Source organism: Balearica regulorum, chromosome 26 (genome assembly GCF_011004875.1).
Source record: "Balearica regulorum gibbericeps isolate bBalReg1 chromosome 26, bBalReg1.pri, whole genome shotgun sequence".
NCBI classification, from domain to species: domain Eukaryota; kingdom Metazoa; phylum Chordata; class Aves; order Gruiformes; family Gruidae; genus Balearica; species Balearica regulorum.
The window spans coordinates 2,121,550-2,136,455 of NC_046209.1; the positions used below are offsets into that span (position 1 = coordinate 2,121,550).

Genomic DNA, 14,906 nt, shown 5'->3' on the forward strand with positions numbered 1-14,906 from the left:
ATAACAATACGTGCTTTTTGTTGCCCTCGCTCCAGCAGTGTGAATGGGAGCTGGAGGGATGGGAACAAAAAACGTGAAGCCTATAAAAGAGCACTCCCACAAGGCAGGAGATAAGCCCTGACATGAAGTAAACACCATTCCTCCCCCTCTCCCCCCACTTCCAGTATCTTCAGCTGAATATAAATGGCTATTTGAAAAGTCAGGTATCTGACAAAGTTTCTAAAACGCCTAGTAGCAAGTGAGGCTCTATGATATTTTCTTATTTTTGCATCTCATCAATGAAAATAACTCATAGTTGTTTAACTGTGTAAGTAGTGTGGGTAGTTCCAGCAGAGAGTATGGAAGTAGATATTCTGCCTCACCTGCTGGGAATAGGTTCTGCTAATTCTTTTTATCATAATTACTAATTATTTAACAGTAAATGCTGTTACTCAACAAAAGTGGGTAACAACAACTTCCAAGACTCTTAGATGGCACCTCAAAAGGTTTTGGTTTTGTTTTTTTTTTTCAATGGTATTTGAGGGGCGAGCAGATGAACATGGTGATAGGTATGTAGGTAAAAGTGAGCTGATCTCAAGGCAGTCTGGCTGGCTTTTTTTTTTTTTTTTTCTTCCCCCTCCCTTCTCTGTTTAATATCCAAAATAAGTAGGAGTTTATGGTGGGGTCTTTGTATTAAAAAGTGCCAGATTGCTAGAGTTGAAGGAATAAAGGCTTATTTTGTAGCTTTTCAATAGGAAAAAAAAAATGAAGCTTTGATTGAATTTTCAGATAGTCTCAAAATTGATCTTGACATGACCTGTCTCATTCACTTTGGGGAACAAATACTCAATTTTATTACCTATAAGACTATAGGAATTGGCATTCAAGAAAGCTTTTTCTTTTTTTTTTTTTTTTTTTTTTTAAAGTCAGTGGAACACTTCCAATTGAGGGATGCTGGTTAACTTATTTCTTTCCTAACTTGATCTAGATGGAGAGACGCTTGTCAATGCATCTCCAGCGCACCAGGCAATTACCCCACAGCTGAGACAGTAGTTAGCAGCTACTTTTCTTAAAACCGTTTTGTAAATGCCCAGAGCATGGCTGGACCCAGCACTGGTGTGGGATGCTGTTGAAACAGAACAAGCCTCGTTGCAGCAGCAAAGTCACTTTTGTGACTGTTTCGTGGGGGAAGTGTTGCTGAAGATGGTCAGTAGTGGCTTTTCTCTTAGTTTGGTTTATGCTACAAATTCTGAAGACTTTCTAGATACTAAAATGAGTCAGAAAATTGAATTATTGGATTTCACGCTTATGCTGACTTACCTATTGGTGTAAGCAGGAGCAACTTCCTTGCCGTAGCCTGTTAGCTATGCCCAGTATGTTCATTTGCCGAAGTAGCCACGTGATCACGAGCTTTGAAATGCTTGCAAGAATTAGAGGAAGTAAACTGAAGGCATTCATATTTAATAGGATCTTAGAAAATCCTGTCTCCAACAGAATTAGGTACTGCAGTTGTGCATGTGTCCCTAGTGTTGCGGTATGTACGAACACACTGAACCACCTATTGAGATTTGTACACAATATAAATCTAAAATTTTCTGGGTTTCATTGTAAAATAGTGAAATTACATGTGTGCCAATTGCAGGCTTACGAGATGTAGTCGTTGAAAGCAAGTGCCTGATTGTTTCAGGAGTGAAGAACCCTTGCCTCGTAGTAAAGCTGCTTGCTTTTGTTTGGTGTCTGTATTTTGTTTGGAGGGTATCCAGTGAAGCTCTGCTCCATCTGTGGGTTGTGCCCATGAGGAGCTGAGGATGCTCTGTGGGCAGTAGCCTTCCCTTCTGGACCGTGCATGCACTAGGGAGAAGCCTGCCTTTAACACCTTGATTAACTCCATAAACGTAACGGGAGTTTGATGTCTTAGGCCTTTTTGAATTCAAATTCGCTTTTGTAGTTGGGGGGAAAAGGAAGATGGCATTTGTAACAGCTTTTCTACGCCTGTTCCTGAAAACAGATGATACTGCAAGAAGACTGTGGTTCATGGTGTAGCTTTTCCTGGAAGATCCCTATGAGGAGATGACATTCTCCATAAAACTGGAAAAGTAATCCTTGCGTAGCTTTCAGAAGCTCAGCTTGAGACTAATGCGGGTTGGCTATGCATAATAATTCTTATTTTCATTGAAGTTATGCTCCAAGATAGTAGGTAGGCCTTACAGTTAAGGCTAACATTAAATTAATGTCTTGCGATTCAAGAAAGATTGCGAATATGTGGGGACTGTTACTGCTCTCTGGGCTACGATGACAGGATTGGGCAGGAGGATCACCATTATTGCTATTGATTGTTATAGCAATAGGGCTTAATATATTGTGCAAATACTGTTTGTAGGAAAGTTTATGAATAGTCAAAAAAGAAGCAAAGCTAATCAGTAACACAGAATACGAGGTGGAAAGCAAGGTGTCTTTGGGAGTGGTCTGGTATATGGCAAATATGTGAAGTATTCTGTGGTGGGAAAAGCTCTAAAATTCTTATTCTGAAGAAGGTAAACTTTTTACTTGACATCTTTAGATAAATACCGCGAGGTTGTGATCGTTTATTTCTCCTCACTGCGGGAAAGCTGGGATCTGGGAGGCAGAGTACACCTGCAAACTCGTTACCTGCAATCTTTATTCCATTAGTTTCTGTTGAAGGTATTTAAGATTCCTCTGTTTTTTCTCCTTCCTTTAGCAAAGGTATCCAGAGAGGGATGTATTAATTTCTTTTGCTGCACCAAAACCTGGTTTTTAAACCTGAAGAGATGGTTTAACAAGCAGCCAGGACTTTTAAGTGATAGATGTGGCTTGAGGAACAAACGCATGTGAATCCTGTTGGTTAAGACCTGATGGGTAACTTATTTCTGTGAGGTGCCTGAGAAGTATGATGATGAAGCCTATAGAAGTAATTAAATAAGAGTCATTTTAATATTGCGCATGTTATTGATCCCTTAGGACATTTAGATACGCCAACTTGATAAGAAGATCTCCTTTGCAAAATGTCGTTCAGTGTAATTGTAACACCTCTGGTTGTTTTCTACCCAAAATGCCCTTATGTTTTTGTGGAAGTTAGGTGGTGTTTTACATAAAGCCACTGAAGTAACCGAGAGTCTAAATTTCGTCTTGCTCACCTTCGGTATCCGTTTGCTTTCTGCTTGCTCTGGGTCGAGGGACCCTTACAGGTTTGTTACCAGTGGTTAGGCTTGCTCAAGATCAAAAAATCCCCTTTGATCCCATGGATGATAATGACAACTTTTGTTTCCTTTTCCCTCCTTAACTGCAGGACCGGGGGCTAAACATCAGCCCCACAGCCTTCCTTGGTTTTAATACAGACATGGCTGCGTGTGAGCATGGCCTGTGATGTTCGGCGCGTAGTGCTCCCTTTTGATCTCAGGTGGGGGATGCAGCGTGCATCCAGATCAAGTTTTGTGTGCCGAGGCTTCTGAATTAATTAATGATGGTGGCTGTGCTCGGCTTCCCCTGTAAATAGGTGTGGCCGCTGGGTCCCTGCCAAGCTGCCATTTCATTCCCTTATTTGGATTTCTGAACGGTGTCATTCTCTACACACACCCTCGGTTAGGTTTTTAAATAATATAGTTGGGGAAACTAAAATTGCTGCTACAAAATTATTGGCTTATGGGTTATTAACGTACTCCTACAACTGAGATTAAGAACGTGTCATTAGTGGAGGATGGTATCTTGAGCTCCCTCAAAAAAAATTTTTTTTAAAAAAAAAAGGGTTACTGCTGTGTTTCCAGTAGCTGATGCTGAAGCCAGGTAGGCACAAACCAAATTATTCAGGAGGAATCAAGTTATATTTCAGTTGATGTCAGGTTGCCCAGTTAAAGCACTTGGTGAGCACAACCTGCCCGCAGAGCGCAGCAAAGCGTCGTTGCAGCAGTGAGTGTCGGTGAAGCAGGTGAAAGCGAGCCCCCAAATCTGGCATGCTGGAACAAACGTGATGCACACAAAAAGCACATCTTACTCGATAATGAAAGTAGAACAGATTTTGCCACCAGAGCTAGAAATAACAATTTGCCACCTGCTTTTTAAGAAAAAGAAAAAAAAAAAAAGAAGAAAAAGAAAAAAGAATATTGCCACTCATCTCAGTCTCCATCTCTCCTAATGAGAGATCCAGAGCTTTCCAGTCACCTTCCTTGGGCTTGTTGGGCACTTGGTGAAAGAGGTGATAAATTCATGCACGCATCCCTCTTCCCCTGTTTAATATTCTGCCAAACAGTTCTGCAAATGCATTTCATAATGCTGCTTTGCATAGAAAAGAGACACCCCCTTCCTCTGTCAAAAATGTATTCTACATCTGAAAACAGAAGATAGTAATTCCAGTTCTTGAAAAATGTGTTTATAAAACAATCCACAGAGACTGGCACCATTAGGTGATTAGATTGCACTTTGATTAAAACCAGTTCGTTGCAGCTACTCGGTGGATGGAGGATAGCTGGGCAGGCTCGGTCATCGTGAAGGAAACATAGAGCGTGTCTGTCCTGCAGCGTCAGCGTTGCAGAGCTGGCGTTGTTGGTCTGGATCGATCTGGATGACGAATATTTTGGTGACAGGAGCCCGTCGTGCTCACCCAGTAGATCTTGGCCTTGGGTGAGGATCAACACAGTTGGCCATAAATACAGAGTAACCGAAAAATAGTTCAAACTCTGCTATGTATAAAACAAAGAACCCCCAAACCAAAACCCTGTTGTCTATTTTTAGCTCTTGGTGTTCTCTCCGTTTGCTTAACAGTAGATATTATAGTTCCTCTTCATGAAACGGGCACTGCTTTGTTCACGGCTGCTGCTTGGCTGCTGTCTCTGACATGCAGGGTGTTTTTTGTTGTTCCTGCAAGTCAGCCTCTTGCAAAGATTTTGATTTAATGCATCAGGTCTACCCATACAGTAATTACAAAGATTAACTGGCATAGATGTGAAACAGACGTATAAAACTGTTTGGACCTGGCTCCAATGCAGCCTCTTACTTGGTGGATTCATCCTTTCCCAGACTTAACTCCCGTTCCACAGTTTAAACTATTAATTGTAAAATTAGTAACACAAAACTACTATTTTTTTTTTTCTCTCTGTTTCACTCATGGACTTCCCTAATTCCTGATCATACCTCTTTGTTCCTTTGGGTGAGAATGTGACGTTGCTTAGATGCTTCCGTACAAGGGAATACGGCTCTGAAAACCAAAGCAAAAGAAAACTGGTCTACCCAAAGGGTTGCTCTAAGGGTAACCTTATCTAGAAATAATCAGCTTCTGTAGCTTATTTTATAACATACTGCTCTTACTTTTACGAAGCTGAAGTGTCTTGGAGTGGTTTCCTGGGGACTTCTTGAGGAATAACTGTTTTTTCAGAGATTTGCTGGGGAACCTGCCCCCCTCTCCGCCCCCATTTGAAGACATAAATTGTATTATGAGTGAAAAGCAAGCTGCATGCTTGTGTCTGCTAGAGCCCGTAGTGGTGCAACCCTAGACAATCATGGGTGTTTCTATTCATGAGTAGCCAACCAAATCGTGATCTGGGTATTTTGAGCCTGCCTGATCTTCTGAATCGACCTGCAAAGAAATGCACTCCATTTTGTGCTGACTTGGGACTCCGCGCAGGACTGGCCAGTGTTGCATTTTCCACGTGGCATCTGTAAACTCTGTTGCATTTGCTGTGGGCGCTTCAGCATTGTGAACTGCTGACCAGGACAGCAGTAATTGGGTACTCCAGGCTCTGGTTACAGAAAGCCAGATTTGCAAGGTCTTGAATAGCAAGGCTTCCTAGAAGAAAGAAAAAAAAAAAATGCAGTTAGTGTTGATTTTTCTTTCTAAACTGCATTATTGGAACCTCTTTATCTTTGCATCTTCCAGGTTTCCACACTTGGCTGAATTCTGGCTAATCTCAGTAAAAGCACAGGTAGATTGTGGGGCTTGTTTGGGGAGGGAGGAAGGAGCTTGGTAACGTAATTACCACTGAGATATTCCAGACTAAGAAAGGAGAGAAGTCAAATACGCTTGCACTTTGGTCTCAAAACAGTAAGTTTTGATTGCAAGAGATTAGATTATACCAGTGTTTTTCAGAAGGTTCAGCCTGGGTATTCTGGAGAAAACTTACTCCGAGATTGCCTGTTTCCCTGCATGGTGGTGTATGTGAGTGGCAGGGTTTGAGAGGGGAGAGTAAAGCTGAACTCAGGTTCTGCTAAATTAATGTCAAGATCTGTATGGAGTGCAGTGCAGCTAGCGTAATTAGTAGATCACACTCTCCCAGATCCAGAAGTAAAGGCAGGGTTTCTTCTCGAAGGCCTGAGTGCATTTGCATAGGATTTGGCAGCCCTTGGTATCCAGTAGAGAATAAACGCTGGAAAATAAGCGGTCTCCAAAAGAAGGATGCGCTGGGGTGACATGCTTAAAGAACAGCTGTTACCAGTAAGTAGTTCTTCTATATCTGACTTTCTGCCACTGTCTCAACCGATGCCCTCACCGGCTGGCGCGGCGTGTGATCCCCGTCTACGGACCGGCTTAACCAAAGGGTTGCTGCAGCCCCTGGTTTCCCTGCCCCGCAAACGCAGGCATTGATCTGAAGGGTGTAATTAATTATAAATGCTATCGATGGCTCGGGAGGGGAGTCGTATGGTTTATCTCTGGCACAGGAATTCAGGAGTGAGTGGGAGAGACTCTTAATTTGTAACAGGTTTTATTTGCAATCTGACTTGTACACAATAAATGGTGGCGGTGGTATTAATGAGCATCGGAAAGGAGCTGCTTTTTTCTTCCTGCGAGGTGGCACTTCACTGTAGAGAGGCTAAAGCTGAAGAGTGGGTATGCAGGGTGTTTAGGAGCTTTCCCCCGAATCTTTAGGCACACAGAAGTTCAAAAGCAGTACTTGAATAGTTGGAGAAATACCAACGCATGCCAGGCACAGAATGGATCAGACAGAGAAGTGCTTTTCCACTCCATGGTGGTTCCTTACACTGTACGGAAGCGTGCACTATGGCTATTATTTCTATCTGATAGCTCTTCCTAGAATTCTGTTCAGATGTGTAGAGGGAGAAATCTCCGCTTTTGGAGCATACAGAAGTGCTTTCAACTGATATTTCGGTGCTTAAAAACCCCGACTTGATACTTTGAGTTCTCCTTCTAGACCAATAAAGACTTTGAAGACTTTACTCTTGTATTCAAAAATGTTTATGGAAGTAAAGCCTGAGCACATGAGACAGAAGCTAGCCCCTTGTCTGTCAATATTTAAATTGAAATGTGACTCCTTTTTTCTGCTGACCAGTTCACTCAGCCTTCCAAAAAGTGCAGAAGTTTTCTTATCTCAGTTGTTTGAGGAGGTATGTACAGCTGTAATGCTAAACTCTGGTACCTGTGTCATAGTTTCCATGCCTTAATCTTCTTATAGAATCTGTAGCCTGTCTTATTCTGAAAATGTGATGTTTTTAAAACCCTGTTCTGCAGGCTAAATCTCTCTTGAATTTTACTGGATCCTATTTTTTCTAGATAGTGTTGATGAGATTCAGTAAAGTCGCTAAAGATGTGGTCCCTAGTATTCTGATCTACCAACGTTCATCATCATTTCATAGAGAAAAAAGATGCTATGAGTGACAAAGTAGGCTCCGAGCAAATAGATGTGATTTCTGTTCTGGAGAGTTAGCAAGACATACCCCTCGGTCCAATGTCTGTTTAATTTCTTGAACATTAAGGTCTTAAAAAGTTGCTATATCAGAAGGAGAGTCACGATTCTTTTTTAAAGGAAGCATCCAACCTTTGCAAGAAATTGCAGAGTAGTAGGTACTAAAGACTCCATTTTCCTGAACGGTGGAGGAGCTGATACAGGACCGGTAGTGTGTGGCATCCCCAGGTGCTGGCAGAGCCCCATCGTGCACCACAGCACACCGTACCTGCGGCTCGGGCATCCAGCCACGCACTCTGCTTCTTCTGCAGTGACTTCTTCGGATGGAAATGCTGTCAAAACTTAGAGCTGCTGCTTGGACAGAGTTTCACTTCTGAGTATTAACTGTTTACTTGCTTCCTAGGAGTTTCCCTGAACATATGCTTTAAAAATTAATCCTTCAAAAATATTTTTAAAGGTTATTTAACCTTTTTGCCCTAGTGGTGTGTGCGGCAAAAACGAACTTCCCATCTCGGAGGTGCAGGATGAGGCTAAGCTGCGGATGGAGCCAGCGGCAGCGGGACGGAGCGTGGGATCTGGAGCGGGATCCGGGGCCGTGGCGCTTGCTGCCTCCCCGGGCAGCTCGTTGCCTGCGGTCTGTTGGGTTTCAGTGGAAACTTCCACGTGCTGAATGTGGGTCAGCGCGAGAGGTGGCCCTGGCCCCGTGACGCCAGCGTCCCATGGCACTGAAGCGGTTAAACTGCTCTTCTGGTGTCCTCGCAAGATGAAAACTATTTTAGTCCCATGACACGAGCACTATGGGAGTTTAATGCTACAGTTCATTAAAAATGGAGGCTGGACGGAGCCTCAGAAATACGATTCGGTAGCTTAGGCTTCCCACGTCCAGAGCGCATTGGAAGGAACAATCTCTGCTGAACCCCTCCAAAACAGGGAGAACACTGACATGAGCTCGCTGCCGAACCCATTCCTTTAACCGTATTCCTCTTTGTCAGGGAAAGCTTTGCAAAGCGCAGGCTCCCTCTGTGCTGAGGATGCCTTGTGTGCTGTCCTCCCGGTGAGGAGCCGGTGCCCAGAGGATCCTCCCCTCCCACTGTGACCTTTACCAGTCCTGATCACCAATTATTTCTACCAGGCAGAATAATTACTTTTTTTTTTTCCTTAATTCCCCCTTCCCCCCCTCCCCCCCAGCACTGTTACAACTTGTAGCTTCCTGCTCGCTGCAATAGTGTTGTAACTACCAATAACTGCGGTTGTGCCGTAGCGCTTGTCACTGCCCGGTACGCGGTGTGTGTTGTGTGTATTGCTTTTTGTCATCTTCGGCAATGAAGAAGTGTTTGTTCGTGTCCAGGCCAGATGCGTGTGAGGAGCAGCATGGAAGTACTGCCGTGTCTGTTGGGTTTCAGAGCGCTGTTGAAGGCCCTGAAGTAGCTACTGCGATGGTTTTCAATGGGCTTCTAATTAGAAAAGCATTGGACTAATAGGATGAGCTATAATTAGGAAGACCTGCCCTCTAGATAGCTAATCAGGGACCAGAATACAGTTGCATATCCATTCATTAAGTTTCTATATCTGTACTTTTGTAGCAATTTGCTTAACCTGTTGGAACCTTTTGGGGTGCTTAAAATAGTAAAACAGAGAAGATGTACCAGGCACAATCTCCCAGCTTTTGGGACAAACTTGCTGGAGTTTGGTCAAGGGGGGGGGGACCGCTTGATCGTCAGGTGGGTGTCAGAGGGGTGACCCTTTACAGCCCTTTTCCCCTATCCAGAGAAGAGCACCAGAAGTCGTTGAGCTGTTGTCCTGCCTTCTGGACAAAAGAAAATAGCTCTGCAACTTTTTGAGGAGGGAAATGACTCAGTTCTTGGTGGCTTAGCAGAAATAAGAGGCCGAGCTTCCAAGGAGTCGTCTTGGCAGCCAGTGTGCATCAATTACTGTGCTCCACCTACAGCCCCGCGCCGCTGCCGTCTGCCCTGAGAGCTGACACCGGCCGTGTGTCAGCACGCACAGCCCTCTGCGAGACCCGCCGCTAAAATTGCGGCCGTCGACTCATTATTTGCTTTTTGCTGGGTAAAAGCAGGCTGTGATAAGAGAGGCGTTTGACTCGGCTTGTGCTGCTGGTGCAGGTAACTGCTGAGCCAGTAGTATGGCCAAACTAGTTGATTTTTCTAACTGACCAGTGTACACTGGCTGTGGGTTTCTTCCCTCAGTGTTTTCATAGAGAGGGAGAAGGAAGGTTTGGATATCATACACTGTATGTACAGGCTCATAAAAGGATTTTTGTAAAGCATAAGCAAGCATCGGCCAGCAGAACTTTTTCTGGAGTGAGAAGCAGATAAACACACAAGTGTGTTCTTTTAGAATTATTTTTATATGCTGTCCTACAGGACAAAAACTTCTCTAAGAAGTCTTTTCCCCCTCCTTTCTCTGCTTTACAGGCAACTTCATGGAAGCTTCTGCAGGGAATGGTGATGTGGTCTCAAGCGGGACCAGGAGCAGGGGGACATCACCCGTGTTATGGGGTGTGGGCGGTGGTGGTACCCTACCAAAACCTCCAACAGTATTTAGCCAGTGCGTCTAGCTTGGCATTAAAACTTGCTCTGATGTCCTTTAAGTGAAAATACCAAATTGTCACCAAATTGCTGAATTGAGCCTGTGTGTGAGCACGTATGTGATCGTGGTGTCACTTCCAAAGACGACTCTCTTTGTTTGCATCTCTCGGTGTTCTTGCCACTTAAGTAATACTACCTTCACATAGGTAGTATTGGATAAATACTGCCTTGTTTGCTGCTTCTTGCTAGCTATTAAAATGCTTGTCCAGAGGCCTGCTGGCTTGTTGGACAAATTAAAAGCTGAAAGGAGCTGAAAACCTTTATGAAACAAGACTTTATTTTTTGGTGTTTGTCTTTAAAGCAGCATGCCTCTTTAGTGTCACTATCAGTTTGGGAAGGATTGAGTGAGTTTCTTTCTGAAGATGTGTCTTCAAGTGGTGGTCTCCTGCATGCACGCGTGGACCCGTACTGCTTTCGTGCAAGAAGTAAAATGGGGAGGGGGCACAGCGACTGCTTTGATGTGCCCGGAGCAAGCTCCTGTGGTACCAGCTGTTAGGATAAATGAAGATCTCATAGGTTTCTAACTCCTTGAGGGAAAGTGTCAGTTAGAAATGGGAATATTGGTTCTGGTGGGTGTTTGGGTCAAACCAGAGATAGCATGAAGGAGTTTGTTTCCTCTTAGAGTGGTGATGTAAGAAGCAAAGACTAAAGAAATACAGAGTAAGAAAATCAGTAACTTTAAAAAATTTTTGTGTATGCTTTTGTTTTTAATCCAGAAGCATTTAAACACAAGGCTGATTTGCAATTCCTTTCCGGTTAAAATAATAAGATATGGTCTTTCATCTTTTTACACGGGTACCTATGTTCAAGGATGACTGTCTCATCAGCAAACATGTTTCGGGTGAAGGCGGTGGGCATGTCGTCAAATATACTACAGGTGTACTATGAACTACTCGTATATTAACGGACTCGTCTCTTCCCACAGGATCCTCGTTGCAGTCACTTTCAGCCACTCGGCCTGGTCAGGATCCCACCTGGAACCCATGAACTTCACTGACAGGTAGGAGTTGTGAGTAGATGGAGGACGAGACTCTAATATTGCATAGAGGCCCCCTCTTCAGTGCTGACAATGGGGAGATGGGTTGGGAGGGTGGAATTGTCTTGCCGGGTTGTTTTTTTTGGTTTTTTTTGCATCTCAGCTCCTGCATTGTCCAGGAGGATGAGGGAGAGCTGTAGAGGAGCTCTGAGGTTAAACTCGGATCAGGATTCGGTTCCTGTGCCTTGACCAAAAGTGGCCTTTCACTTAGCACTTAATCCACATTCAGAACTAGGTAAATCTCCCTAGCTTACTGAGGGACAAAGAAGTTTCACTTCCTTTTAACTGGGCATTCATAGCAGCTGCACAATATTGTCAGTCTTGAACAAGCGGAAAAGCAAAAACAAGCACACAGGAATTCCTCCCTGGAGACTTTCTGTATATTTTGATCATTTTTGCAACCCCCTGAAGAAAAATTGTGAATGGAAATGAAATTTCTGCGGATATCTTGTAACTCTGGTGGTGTAGCTAAACCAAAGCTCTCTTGATGAGCTGTCCTGTATGTGATGGTGCTCACCTGTCTCACTGTATTCTCAAATGAAGCATTTTATAAATAGCAATTTAAGGATTTATCCAATGTTTTTTCTCCAAAATATGTACTGCCAAGGCTCCGGTGATCAATGTTAAGCATTTCTGGTCTTTTCCAATCTCATTTTTCCTGGTGTTGATGTCTCTGCTCATAGATTTACTCATTTGATTTACTATGTTTTACCAGAGTCAAACTTCAGAACTCTAGCATTGTGCAAGCCGTGAGCACCACTGATTTTTTTGTCTATTTAGTATGTACATAAGTTCCCAAATCTTGCAAAGCAGTACCGTCTTTCATGAGACCAAAAGGCTAAATGGCCTTTAAAAACACCCTTCTTAAAGGCATCAGAGGTGAGGGAGTAGGAGTAACAGTGAGAGTAGCAGAGAGTATCACACTTAGACTATAGTCATGGAAATGTCTTAATCTGCTCTCTTGTTCAGTGAGTTACCACCATAAAACACCTGAAAAACATAGCTCTGTCCAGTTGTAGAGCAGCATGCATAAATACTATCTTATTTTGCCAATTCAATTTGTTAGCCAAATACTGTGTTTTGAACCATAATCGAAACCGGTGTTTAACAGCTATCCTGCACTGAGGAATCGCTGCGATTTTTTTGGTAATACAAAGCCCAGACATAGTCATTAGCAGACTTCCTGGCCAGTAGTTTCTAGACAAAAATAGATCCATAAAACTTGGGGGAGAATTCAGGTCAAACAAATCCCTCGTGTAGTAGCTGTAAGTAGTGCCCTCTAAAAACACCTCTTTAAACCCAAAGCAGCGGACCTTAGAATTAATACAATCTTAAAGTTCTCTTCAAAAGAATTAGAATATTGATTGGTAAATAAGAAAATTCCTTAGTTGTTTAGATCTTTCTTTTGGTACCTTGTCCTTTGTATCCACTTACACCAGTTCCCTCTCTGATCGTACTGAAGCTGTGTTAAATAATTTATATTGGGTTGAACGTGAATCCAGAGCACGGCACTTCTCGGAGAGGAGTGATGCTGAAGCCAGTTTGGATGGTCTGTGTGCACAGAGAGCCTCCCTTCTCCTCAGTTTTTAAAATGCAGAAAACCCAAGGAATTGCCCGTATTAGAATATGCACAGCATGTGGTGCTGGAAAGGCTGATTGTTGTTGTGACTGAGTATTTAAAGATGCTAATTTTGCTGCTCTTGCATTAAAATAAATGAACCAACTTAGATCCCTCCTCTAATAAGAAGCATACATTAAATGGGGAGGGGGGTGGAAGAAGGGGAGAGGATCTGATTGCAATCTACCGTGCCATTACTTAATATTTAAATCTGTTCCCATCAAATAAAAGTTTAAATCAAGTTGTAGTCCTTTAAGTGGAAGGTTTTATTTTTGAGTCAAAATAAACACTGGGTAAACAGTTTTTAATGATTAGTTAATATCCGTGAGGATCGATGTGCGTAAAGAATCCGCATCTTGAAGAAAAGCAGAGTCCGAGGTGGAGTCAGACCGTGCGCTTCTGACAATAGCTGGTGCCTTTCAACAAAACGACTTTGATTTCATTCTTCTTTGGCTGCCTCGTGTGAGGGTGGTTGTTGAATTCCCCCGGCAAGCTCAGGGGTGACAATGAACCAACTCCGTACTGAACTGTGCGGTTCGTTCCTGAAAACTACAGCTTTCAATCACAATCCCAGAGCCTGCGAAAAACTGGCACCGCTTTGCAGAGCCAACGCGGGAATCTGTGTCGTTGTGGCAGGACTGAGAAGTGAGGGTTGTGTTGGGTTTTTTTTTTTTTTTTAGGCTGAATACTCTGACTAAAGAATAGCAGTGCTAGTGAAAGGTATTTAGGAGCAAAACCTAATACATTTATGCAGTTTTTTAGTTGTTTTATTATATTTCTTTTAAGATTACCTTGATAGCAAACACTTCTCTGAAGTTCTTACAAAATTGTAGCAGATGACTGGATTGATTTCTACTGGCAACAGCTATTTTTCCATTTACACAGCTACACGTTGAATATAATCTTTGTGGCACATTGAGCTTTCTGTTAAGAATCACGAGTGCTTCTCTCTTTGTCATACAGAGCGCTTAGTGGTTAGACTCCGGACTTCTTTAATAAATGGAGCCACACTCAGCCATAATAGCGATTATTTTGTTTTTTTTAAGGTGAGTCGACACAAATAGCATGGAAAGCAGAAGGGTGACTCCTACTGCAGTGGGACTTCAGCTACTAAAGTCCCTTTTCTGACCAGATACAGAACTTCATGTTTGTGGTGCTCCGAGCTCCACTTCAGTGCCTTTCTACAAATGTTTGTCTGTTCATTTCAGTAAATATTTAGTCAAACCCAGGCTGAATTGCTTCCTACTGCACTATAATGACTGCGAGCAGTTGCAACGTGGGCACGGCATGTGTCTTAGTGCCTGGTCACTCGGATGGAAATAAAAGCGGCTTCTGCGAGGCTCGAGGTGCAGGAGGAGCTGCTGCAGGTGCTCCGCTCTGAAGCCAGGCACTGGGAGCAGCCGTGGAGATGTTGTGGCCGCTCTCAGGACAGTGTAGGATTCCGGTACCCCACATTTTGGCTGTTCTCCTTCGGCGATTCGTTGGGCTGGTATCCCCAAAGTGATGCTTTCCCGCTCTGAAGCTGTCCCCTGGCCAGTGGAGAACTTCTCTGCCTCCAGACGCCCGACACCCATGGCACAGAGGAAACTTTTGCGGGCTCCCTCTCCTTTTAATTGCAAGTACTTAACAGTCCTAAGCAAGCTCGCTTATTTTTCTTTCCCCTTGAATGCTTAATGAAGAGGGAAAAATCATAATAATAACATCAGTGAAAAAGAGAGGCAGGACTGCGCAGGCGGGAGGTGCTGCGGTGGCCGGCTGGTGTGAGCACATGCAGCCGAGCAGCGTGGGAGCCCGGCGAGGGAAGGGTTAAGGGCTGCCATTTTGTTATGTAACACCCTTAATGGACATATCAGTGAATGGCACCAAAATGGCAGGGCTTAACCCTTGGTGGGCTGCAGTGCTCCGCCAGCCCGGGAGCAGGGAGTGGGCTGCGGAGCTGGGACCCTCCTCTCGTCCCTTCTGCTGAAGGGGGCTTCGGCACTCGCAGTTCTTCTTCTTTTTTTAGGACTCATGGG

The 14,906-nt window shown here is 43.7% G+C and overlaps 1 protein-coding gene across 6 annotated transcripts in view; it reads left to right on the forward strand.

The window, feature by feature from the left end:
• The window catches only part of GATAD2A (GATA zinc finger domain containing 2A), a 66,715-nt gene that overhangs the window by 21,570 nt on the left and 30,239 nt on the right, over positions 1–14,906 (forward strand). For all 6 annotated transcript variants that reach the window (XM_075776689.1, XM_075776694.1, XM_075776695.1 and 3 more), the window contains exon 2: positions 11,163–11,237. The gene's annotated coding sequence lies outside the window, so the exon portion shown is untranslated. The remainder of the gene's footprint in view (positions 1–11,162; positions 11,238–14,906) is intronic.